Source organism: Rhinoderma darwinii, chromosome 5, assembly GCF_050947455.1.
Source record: "Rhinoderma darwinii isolate aRhiDar2 chromosome 5, aRhiDar2.hap1, whole genome shotgun sequence".
Taxonomy (NCBI): domain Eukaryota; kingdom Metazoa; phylum Chordata; class Amphibia; order Anura; family Rhinodermatidae; genus Rhinoderma; species Rhinoderma darwinii.
This window is the reverse complement of record NC_134691.1, coordinates 8,407,736-8,418,482: the sequence shown is the minus strand read 5'-3', so window position 1 is coordinate 8,418,482 and position 10,747 is coordinate 8,407,736. Positions and strand designations below refer to the sequence as shown.

Sequence of the window (10,747 nt, the reverse complement as noted above, 5' to 3'; positions counted from 1 at the left end):
ATCAGCCTGTGGCACTGCTGAGGTGGTATCAATGCAGCGTGGCATGGAGGCGATCAGCCTGTGGCACTGCTGAGGTGTTATCAATGCGGCGTGGCATGGAGGCGATCAGTCTGTGGCACTGCTGAGGGGTCATCAATGCGGCGTGGCATGGAGGCGATCAGCCTGTGGCACTGCTGAGGTGTTATCAATGCGGCGTGGCATGGAGGCGATCAGCCTGTGGCACTGCTGAGGTGGCATCAATGCGGCGTGGCATCCCTGGTGGTCTAGGGTATTGAAGGGGTTGATGGCAGAATCCCTGGTGGTCTAGGGTAGTAAAGGGGTTGATGGAAGCATCCCTGGTGGTCTAGGGTAGTAAAGGGGTTGATGGAAGCATCCCTGGTGGTCTAGGGTAGTAAAGGGGTTGATGGAAGCATCCCTGGTGGTCTAGGGTAGTAGAGGGGTTGATGGAAGCATCCCTGGTGGTCTAGGGTAGTAGAGGGGTTGATAGTAACATCCCTGGTGGTCTAGAGCAGTGAATTGTTTAATGATAATCATGGAGTGTCTCTGATTAACTGACTGGGATGATGCAGTGTCTGCTTAATCCCTTCCTGCTCCAGGACTTATTATTAGGTTGCGCTAAGCATAACGTCCGTGCTCCGTGAATAGTCCTAATAGTAGGTCCTGGGAATAACCGCCCTTCCGGCATTTTTATGTGCTGTAACAACTGCTGTCTCGTACCGCAGTTGCCACAGCTCCTTCCCCAGGGACCGATCGCGTTGTCCCCATCGATTAACTCCTTAGAAGCCGCGTTCAATAGTGATCGCGGCTTCTTAGGGGTTAAAGCACCATTGACATCAGGATCCACTCTGCTTGCTGTCAGTGAGTAGCTGACAGCTCTAATACACCGCACTACGCATGTAGTGCACAGTATTAGAATTGCGATCAGGCCCTCCTGCCTTTAAGTCCCCTTATGGGACAAAAAAAAAAGTTGTATAAAAATAAAAGTTTTAAAGTTATAAAGTAATAAAAAGTTAAAATCCCCCCTTTTCCCTTATCAGTCCTTTATTATTAAATATATAAATAAAATAAATAAACTATACATAATTGGTATCGCCGCGTCCGTAACGGCCTGAACTACAAAACTATTTCATTATTTATGGCGCTCGGTGAACGCCGTAAAAGAAAATAATAATAAACCGTACCAGAATCCCATTTTTTTTGGTCACTTCACCTCACAAAAAATAGAATAAAAAGAGATCAAAAAGTCGCATGTCCCAAAAAATGGTCCTGATCGAAACTACAGTTTGTTATGCAAAAAAAAAAAAGTCCTCACACGGCTTTCCTGATGGAAAAATTAAAAAGTTCTGGCGCTTAGAATAAAGCAACACAAAAAGTACGTAAATAATTTTTTGAAAAAAAGTATTTTATTGTGCAAACGCCATAAGACATAAAAAAACCTATAAACATCTGGTATCGCCGTAATCGTATCGCCCCGCAGAATAAAGTGAATATGTCATTTATAGCGCACGGTGAACGCAGTAAAAAATAAAAACAATAAAAAACAATAGTAGAATTGCTGTTTTTTAGTCACCACGCCACCTAAAAATAAAATAAAAACTGATCAAAAATTTGCATGCACCCCAAGAAAACTTCAATGAATTCCTCAAGGGGTCTAGTTTCCAGAATGGGGTCACTTTTAAGGGGTTTCCCTGCACTGGTACCTCAGAAGCTGAAAATGCGACAGGCTAGGCTGCGTCCTTAAGGGGTTAAACTATGAGTGACCCATGAAGAGTGTTATCGGGGGTGGGGTGAGAAAAGCAGGATACTTGTAAAACCCTTGTAGCCAAAGTGGGCCCCCTACCCCCTATGGCCCATGTGCAGCTGAAGAGACAGCACAGGCTATATGGCCACCCCTGGTCTGTATTATACTCCAGAGAAGTCGAATAACATTTATTGGCATCTGGACCGCTTTTATTTTTATTTACCAAGTCATTCTGATAAATGAATAAAGTTTACATCTCAGTTCCTCAAAGATGCTGGAAAACCGTTCATCAGAAATATTTCACTTTGGAGATTTTTTACTAAAAACAGTGGAAACCATTGAAGCTAAAATCAGAAAAACATTAACAGATTTTAAAGGATCTCAACATGAGCAAGAAAAGGGCCAACGTTTCAATTTCCCCCGACTTATTATGTGAATAACTAAAACTAACCAAGAGTAATGAAGAAGAAGACTCGAGAGGAGAAGTCGGTGGCAAAAACCACAGAGATCCCGGGACCTTCTGCATAAGGAATCCAAGAGGACAGGATTATTTTTGAAAACTTTTTGTAAACTTTCAAGGAGTTGTCTGGGTAATAGATCCCCCAATGGGGTCACCAGTCCCTGAGATCTGAATCAAACATGCCCCCTGGCTCTGAAGGTCCAAAGACGTCCATTGTTTCTGTTGGCCACCGGCTTTGCTCCATTTTCTCCACAGTTCTCCTGAAACCCTTTAATCAAGGGGGTCCAAGCAGTAGGACCCCACAATTACCTATATTAACCCTTTCTCTATAGAAGTCTTAAAAGTGCTTGTCCAACTCCATATGACTTTTTCCTATTTTCTGTGGAAGTAATTGAGGCTACAGCGTTATGAAGAGTTCACCATCACAGGGAGTTTGGCCTCGAGGACGCAGGGAATTTTTTGTTTTGACTCCTGACGTTCTGACATCCATAATTTTTTTATTTTTATTTACATACCTATATGAGGGCTTGCAGGATGCGTTGTATTATTTAATAGCACCATCTTGGAGTACATATATATTAGCGTTTAACTTTTATACTTTTCCTCTAGGAGGTGGTGCAAAAAAAATTATAAAAATACAATTCCACCATATTTTTATTTTTTTACTGTTGTTTTAATAACATTTATCATTTCAAGTGTTAACTTTATAACGCAGATCGTTACGGTAATGGAGATACAAAATATGTATGTTTTTTTAATATTTTATCACTTTATTTCAATCAATGCAATTTTTATGTAAAAAAAATGTGTTTCGTCTTTATTTTTCCTGGTTGTTTTTTTTAACAACTTTGTTAAACTTTAGTAACTTTTTATTTTTCCCACTTCACAACTTTTACTTCTAGCAAATAATGCATTAAAATACCGCTGTATTCCAATGCATTAGTATCGGTCAGTAAAAATCTGACAGATCCCTACAGTATAAGGCCATGTGTAGGGCACGGCCTAACTACAATGGCAGTCATGGGAGCTTTTCTTAGGCCCCTGGCTGCAATATTTAACCGTCGCAATAGGGAATCAAAGGGAGCCCCCTCCCTTTGTTTTTATCATGACTTATCGTAATCTATGTATGGTGCATGGCGTGAAGTGGTTAAATAAAATTTCCCGTTTTTATCATCATGCTGATTTAAGGCCCGAATTTCTCTGCTAATTAATTTCTTCCCAAACCTTCACAGTGTTTGGAGCTCTGATACAGAGCTCCAATGCATAGAATTAAAAGATACCATGTCTGCAGCTACCACTAGGGGGAGCTTTAGAACTTCCTGCATACTGTTTATACCTGAAATTCAATAGTAAACCAGTATGCAGTAAGCTTCTAAGCTCCCCCTAGTGGTGGCTGCAGGTATCAGTGTGTTATCTTTTAACTCTTCGTAGGGTATTTGGAGCTCTGTATCAGATCATTGTAAGCAACAAACAGAATTGCATTGTATTAAGGGCGGTGGTCTCCAACTTGTGACACTCCAGTTTTTGCAAAACTATAACTCCCATCATGCCCTGTCAGTTTTGCAAAAGCTGGAAAGCCATTGGTTAGAGTCCACTGTATAAGGGATTGGTATTTTCCTATTATTTAAAGCTCAGAGCGGCAACTTGAAGCTACTGGATCCTAATGCAATATCTGAATCAGGTCATTTATAGTCTCACTATATGGGGCGGAGGGACCTATAGGACTTGGGTGAAACCACAGCCTCTGCATCGGCTATAATGACGCCCCTGACTGAGATGAATGCGCTGCAGTTCTAGTGAGGGCACTGGTGCAGATAGGAAGGTGCCCGGGCACACGGCAGGCTTCATTACGTCTTCCTACAAGTGCCACGTTTGCTTCTTGTTAACCATGAAGGTGACATCATATTTTTATCCCAGTGATGTCATAATGTCCTTGTCCTAAGTCTATGTGCAGTTTGGGCTGCAGAAGTTATGACGAACTATAAATAGATTCTTATGATGTGTCCACAAGGGCCAATGAGCCCCAATACGTCAGCGTGTCATCCGTCTGCCGGGTGCACTAAATCATTTATCTGAATATTTACACAGGTGCAGAATTGCAATTCTTTATCTCACAATCCCCGATAGCAAATAGATTTTCTGTCTGGAAATCCACAATCTAAAATCTCATGTGTATTACTTTACTGCATCATCTGGTAGAATTAGAATGTTACATTTATTTGTATGTTTTTTGGTTTGGAAAAGTATTAATCATAAAGATAGATATATAGCAAGTAAAAGAATTGAGGCAGCAAAGTCGTGAATGAAAATCGAGGTGCGTTTATTCACCATTATTACTTATACTTATTTAGTCTTGAGAAAGATCCCAGTAAGCCGGATGGACACGTTGCCTGCCTGTGGGGGGAATAAACGCACCTCGATTTTCATTCACTACTTTGGAGAGATGCCTCAATTCTTTTACTTGCTGTTTATCTGGGGGCTCCTGACCTGAGCCCATGAGGAGTTGCACAGAGATAGAGAGATAGAGAGATAGATAGATAGATAGATAGATAGATAGATAGATAGATAGATAGATAGATAGATAGATAGATAGATAGATAGATAGATAGATAGATAGATAGATAGAGATAGAGAGAGAGATAGATAGATAGATATGAGATAGATAGATATGAGATAGATAGATAGATAGATAGATAGATAGATAGATAGATAGATAGATAGATAGATAGATAGATAGATAGATAGATAGATAGATAGATAGATAGATAGATAGATATGAGATAGATAGATAGATAGATAGATAGATAGATAGATAGATAGATAGATAGATAGATAGATAGATAGATAGATAGATAGATAGATAGATAGATATGAGATAGATAGATAGATAGATAGATAGATAGATAGATAGATAGATAGATAGATAGATAGATAGATAGATAGATAGATATGAGATAGATAGATAGATAGATAGATAGATAGATAGATAGATAGATAGATAGATAGATAGATAGATAGATAGATAGATATGAGATAGATAGATAGATAGATATGAGATAGATAGATAGATAGATAGATAGATAGATAGATAGATAGATAGATAGATAGATAGATAGATAGATAGATAGATTAACCCTTTCACTGCCAGGTGTGTCCGGTGACTTTGCACCACTAGTAGCTCTAATGTTACCATGAAAAAGTTGCAGTGAATAAATTCTATTTACATAAAATTGGACCAGGAGCACAACAAGAGGGGGTGCAGAACGAGCAGTCATACCTGGTCCCTGAGGGAGATCAAGGATAACCTAAGAAGACACAGTCCTGTTAATGTCACATGACAGGTGGGGACCCTGTAAAGGATTTAGCATTGGGGTCCAAAAGCTTTGAGTTACACCTCTGGATTGGACTACACCTTTAAGAACAATAAACCGATAATCCTCTACTGTATTGTACTGGAGCGTGCAAAAATCTAGTAAAAAATAGACACGACGTCTCTGGCATCAGCAATGATATAGACGACGTTAGCGGCTGATGTTGCTACATCTCAGCGTAGTGAGGCTCAATAAACACAACTCGCCATAAATTACGGTAACATTGTTTCCACCGATGAATGTGCTGCTGAGGCCCGGCCGTCATGCTGTACACCACACTAGTGCTGAGTGTTTCCAGCGCCGGCTCCAGCCTTGGGCATTGTCTATCAATTTTTAATCACAATAAGTACTAACGAGATTTGGAAGCGTGAATGCTTACCCATCCAAACAAACAGCGCAGACCGTGGAAAGTTTATCGGTTATTTCTATGAGGTGTCGTGCACTGTCAATATTCACTGGTGTGCGGTAAGAGAAGGACTGTGCACAAAGTTCATTTGCTATACAGGTTCTGATTTTTATATACTGGGTCCCAAAGATGGGGGAGATTTACAAAGCAAAATCACCAGATATAACGCAAATTAGGCCAAAAAGTACAGTAAACGCAGTTTGTTTCGGACTGGGGGACATAGAACTAACCAAGGGAACTGAGGGCCGACCCTCCATCTATATAAAACAAGGCAGATTTCGTTTTCGTTTTGAATTATCATCGAGATAACTCTCGTAGCTCTCGATGCTCCCGAAGAGCCGCTTTCCTTCTACACTCCTCAGATTTTTAGTAACTCAGTAAATTAGGAACGATCTCATTACCTGCTACAGAATATGTGAGAAGCGCAGAACAAATGCAAGAGATGGGGACCTGCCAGAAATAAAAAAAATGGTATTCTAGACTGCAAGTATAATGGCGCCATACACTGCATAAATGAAAGTGTCATGCACTCTGCAAATAATAGTGTTAAAGATGAAGTGCAAATACACTGTACACACAAATAATGCAGTTATAAATTGTACATGTAAATAATGCTGCCATATACTGTCCATATAAATATTGTCTCCATGTACTGTCCATATAAATATTGTCGCCATGTACTGTCCATATAAATATTGTCACCATGTACTGTATATATAAATAATGCTGTCATGTACTGTATATATTAACAATGCCACCATGTACTATACATAAAAATAATGTTGCCATGTACTATGTATATAAATAATTCCGCCATGTACTAAATATCTAAATAATGCCATCATGCACTGTACATATAAATAATGCCGCCATGTACTGTACATATAAATAATGCCGCCATGTACTGTACATATAAATAATGCCATTAGATACTGTACATATAAATAATTCCATTAGATACTGTACATATAAATAATTCCATTAGATACTGTACATATAAATAATGCAGCCATGTACTGTCCATATGAATAATGCCATGTGCTGTGTATATAAATAATGCCGCCATGTACTGTAAATATAAATAATGACATTAGATACATGTGTATAAAAAAAATGGCTGGACTATTGTACAGAACAAAGACTGTTACACTTTGTGTCTCCCTTATTTCCTCATAGATTGTAAGCTCTTGCGAGCAGGGTCCTCGCAACTCCTGTTTGAATTGTAAATAAGCTTTGTCACTATGTAATGTCTGATATTGTCTCATGTTCCCTCTAAATTGTAAAGTGCTGCGTAATATGTTGGCGATATATAAATAAAGATTATTATTATTACCGTACATATAAATAATAATGACATGTACTGTCCATATAAATAATGCAGCCATGTACTGTACATATGAATAATGCCATGTGCTGTGTATATAAATAATGCCGCCATGTATTGTACATATAAATAATTGCACCATGTTCTGTATATATTAATAATGTCGCCATGTACTATACATATAAATAATGCCACCGTGTACTATACATATAAATAATGCCACCGTGTACTATACATATAAATAATGCCCCTATGTACTGTACATATAAATAATGCCATTAGATACTGTACATATAAATAATAACGACATGTACTGTCCATATGAATAATGCAGCCATGTACTGTACATATGAATAATGCCATGTACTGTGTATATAAATAATGCCGCCATGCACCACATATATAAATAATGCCGCCATGTATTGTACATATAAATAATTGCACCATGTTCTGTATATATTATTAATATCGCCATGTATTATACATATAAATAATGCCACTGTGTACTGTCCATATAAATAATGCCCCTATGTATTCTACATATAAATAATGCCAACATCCACTGTACATTTAAATAATACCGCCATGTACTGTACATATACATAATGCCCCTATGTGCTGTACATTTATATAATACCACTGTTTAGTTCCAGTGCCAAGTCGAGTGTCCGAGTCGAGTTTACCATCTGTGTCCGGTGCCTGTGCCATACCGAGTGTCTGAGATGGCTTCACCATCTCTGTCTGGTGTCATAGCGAAGTCCAGTGTCCGAGACAACTGCACTACTCCAGTCCGGAGCTCTAGCCTCACGTCATCATCCTGCTCAGGCCGCTTCACACTGACTGTCTGGCATTTATCCACTTCTGACCTTCCAGGTACTTTTGCATTACTGACTCTCACAGACTCTGTGGATCTGCAGCTACCCTATTACGGCGGAGTGGCCCAGTGGGTCCACATATCTGCAAGGCGTTACAGGCAGCAAGATCTTGAAAACTGTGAGAAATTACTACAAAAATATTATTAGAAAATTGTCTAACTTTTAATTATACAATAAAATAACATTAATTTACTGAAACCAGAAAACACCTTTAACATAATTGCTAACATTTGAATCCCAAAGTCCCACCTTAATTCTTCCTCAGAAGCCTCCAAATATACCTTCAACTTCTCTTTTCATACAAATTTCCATATACTCTACCCTCTTGTGGTCCGGTTCGCGGGACTGTCCCACAAAATAGAGGGGCGTTAACAGGTATGACTCATCTTCTTAATTCCCAGCTTTGCATTAGAGGTGGACACAAGATTGTAGCAGAGTTGAGCTTATCATTTCGCACAGGTGTTTGGCGATATCACAGTTAAGATTATCCCTAGCAACTCCACCCGCCATTACTGGCCCCGCTTTATTACCCAGATGTCTACTTCATCACGTGCTAGCCAGCACTACAACCCACTACTGCTGTCGAGGCCGTAGCCCGCGCACTGCACCCTATTTGGCAGGAACAGCCACCTTTTCTAAGTTCACCATTGCTCAATGTGAGGCATTCAACAACGTTGTTGGCGCGGAAAATATATTTGCAGATGGCGTCCAGGCTGTTTCTCAATAAACCAGACCACATACAAAAGATAAAGTGAGCCGTCATCCATTTTATTTGAAACATGATGATGCAGGATACCACAGCAAAATCTAGGAACCACGGCTGCTCCACACTCTTACAGAAATGGTAGACGGTGCGACAAACCAGTGGAGGGTGCAAGGACATAACCAGGACATGGGCCAGTAATCTAAATCCGGAGGTCGAACAACAAGGACCACGCGACAAATCCAAAAGAGCAGGACAAAGGCGAAATCGAGAGGCAAAGCGGAGGTCAATATAAGTAACTAGCTAGACAGAAGTGTCTGATACTCTGGGTTTGTGTCCTCCTTTTTTAACCCGCCGCTTGTGTGGCATCATCAGACCGGGCCGGTTAATATGGAGACCCGACTGTACTCGGCTGTCCATAGCAAAGATCAAAATGGGCCAACATTATGCTGTATGGTTTTGCTACCCAGGGCAGAAGGACCTGCTGTTTGTGTTCTCCTCCACACCCTTTTTATCACTCTTGGGCCAATTTACCACCCGACTGCTTGCTAAAAATGCAGTTTCTTAGGAGAGGGAAGTCCTGCACAGTTTCCTGCCAAACAGCAGTGAAAGGGATAGGACCAACCAGCGTTGGGCCCCCTCTCTATGTTTGCCCCTTCATAATGTAACTACTCTGACTCCCCTACCAGTCCCTCTAAAGAATTTAGGGAGTTCCTGAGGTATTAACAACATGTCCAAAGCTATGGATGTTGTTTCAGAGAATTCATTTAGGTGGGCCTCCTATGTTCCAGGGATTCGTAGAAGCAATTTTGATGGTACTACAAGTTATGGTGGTAGTACTGCCCCTGGTTACATGGACCATTGTCATGTTCAGTATATGACATTATTGTCTAAGGTTGAATATCAGACCCCATCAGTTCAGCAGTATGGCCCTTTGGCTATGAAAGCAGTAGGCATTCGAACCCCGACTCAACCCCTCACCGTAACCCAAATTTGTCCAAACACAGCAGAAGAAAGTTGGCCAAATCCACAGATTTCGGCAGGACTGGTCGGCTATCTAAAGTATAAGAGGGCCTCCCAACTCCCACCTGATGTCGGGAAAAAGGAAACTCGGGCATGTTGCATTTCAACATGCCCGATCCTTCATTCCCGATGAACATAAGCCGTTGCCAGATGCCTCTGCCACTTAAATAAACGTGTATTCTTGGCCGAACCAAGCATGCACGTTAATGGTGGAGTCGGGAGGAATGGCTGTTGGCCGAATGAGCACACTTAAGAGTATGGGCCCCTGAAGCGTTAGAGTCCATGTAGAAGAATGACTATAATTCTTCTTAAGAGGCTCCGAAATTTCGCAGTCCGTTCACGTCTCTGTTTACCATGTGACTATTCCTCAGACGTCTCTATACTCGCTGCTCATATCCTTAACAGTAAACATCTTACCTAATTGCTCCATAAATACTTTTGTTTCCTTTTCTGCAGTCGGTTTCGTCAATCAATTGATGGTTTGCTGCATTAGGCTGAGAGAGAATAGAGCAGAGTATCGAAGCCCGGAGAACGTTCCCACTAGAAGAATGTCACATTTTATACAGCAATGATAAAGCGCTCGCTGCTTTCCAGTAAATAAAGACACTCCATAGACTGCAGAAATCGGCCCATTAGTTTTTATTATTTAAAAAGTAAATAAATGGAGATATATTTATTACTGACAGGCAACTCCCGAATGGATATAAATAACCGGCACTCAAATGTGGCTTCAAAGAGCCTGGAATATAAATGTGTAATGGACTACGTGGCCTGCATCCAGTGCTCGGAGCTTCACCGGGGAGGTCCAAGATTATTTAAAAAAAACTATAAATGGAACAGTCAA

At 40.4% G+C, this 10,747-nt stretch overlaps 1 long non-coding RNA gene across 2 annotated transcripts; it reads left to right on the top strand.

Annotated features, from left to right (window-relative positions):
- Positions 1 to 4,217: 4,217 nt before the first annotated feature.
- LOC142652304 (uncharacterized) lies at positions 4,218 to 10,466 on the top strand. Of its 2 annotated transcripts, none has more exons than XR_012847792.1 (3): positions 4,218 to 4,289; positions 7,950 to 8,175; positions 10,360 to 10,466. It is a non-coding gene; the product is annotated as an uncharacterized LOC142652304 (long non-coding RNA). The 2 variants fall into 2 exon arrangements; XR_012847791.1 differs by lacking the exon at positions 4,218 to 4,289 and adding an exon at positions 5,706 to 5,789.
- The last annotated feature ends 281 nt before the right edge of the window (positions 10,467 to 10,747 follow it).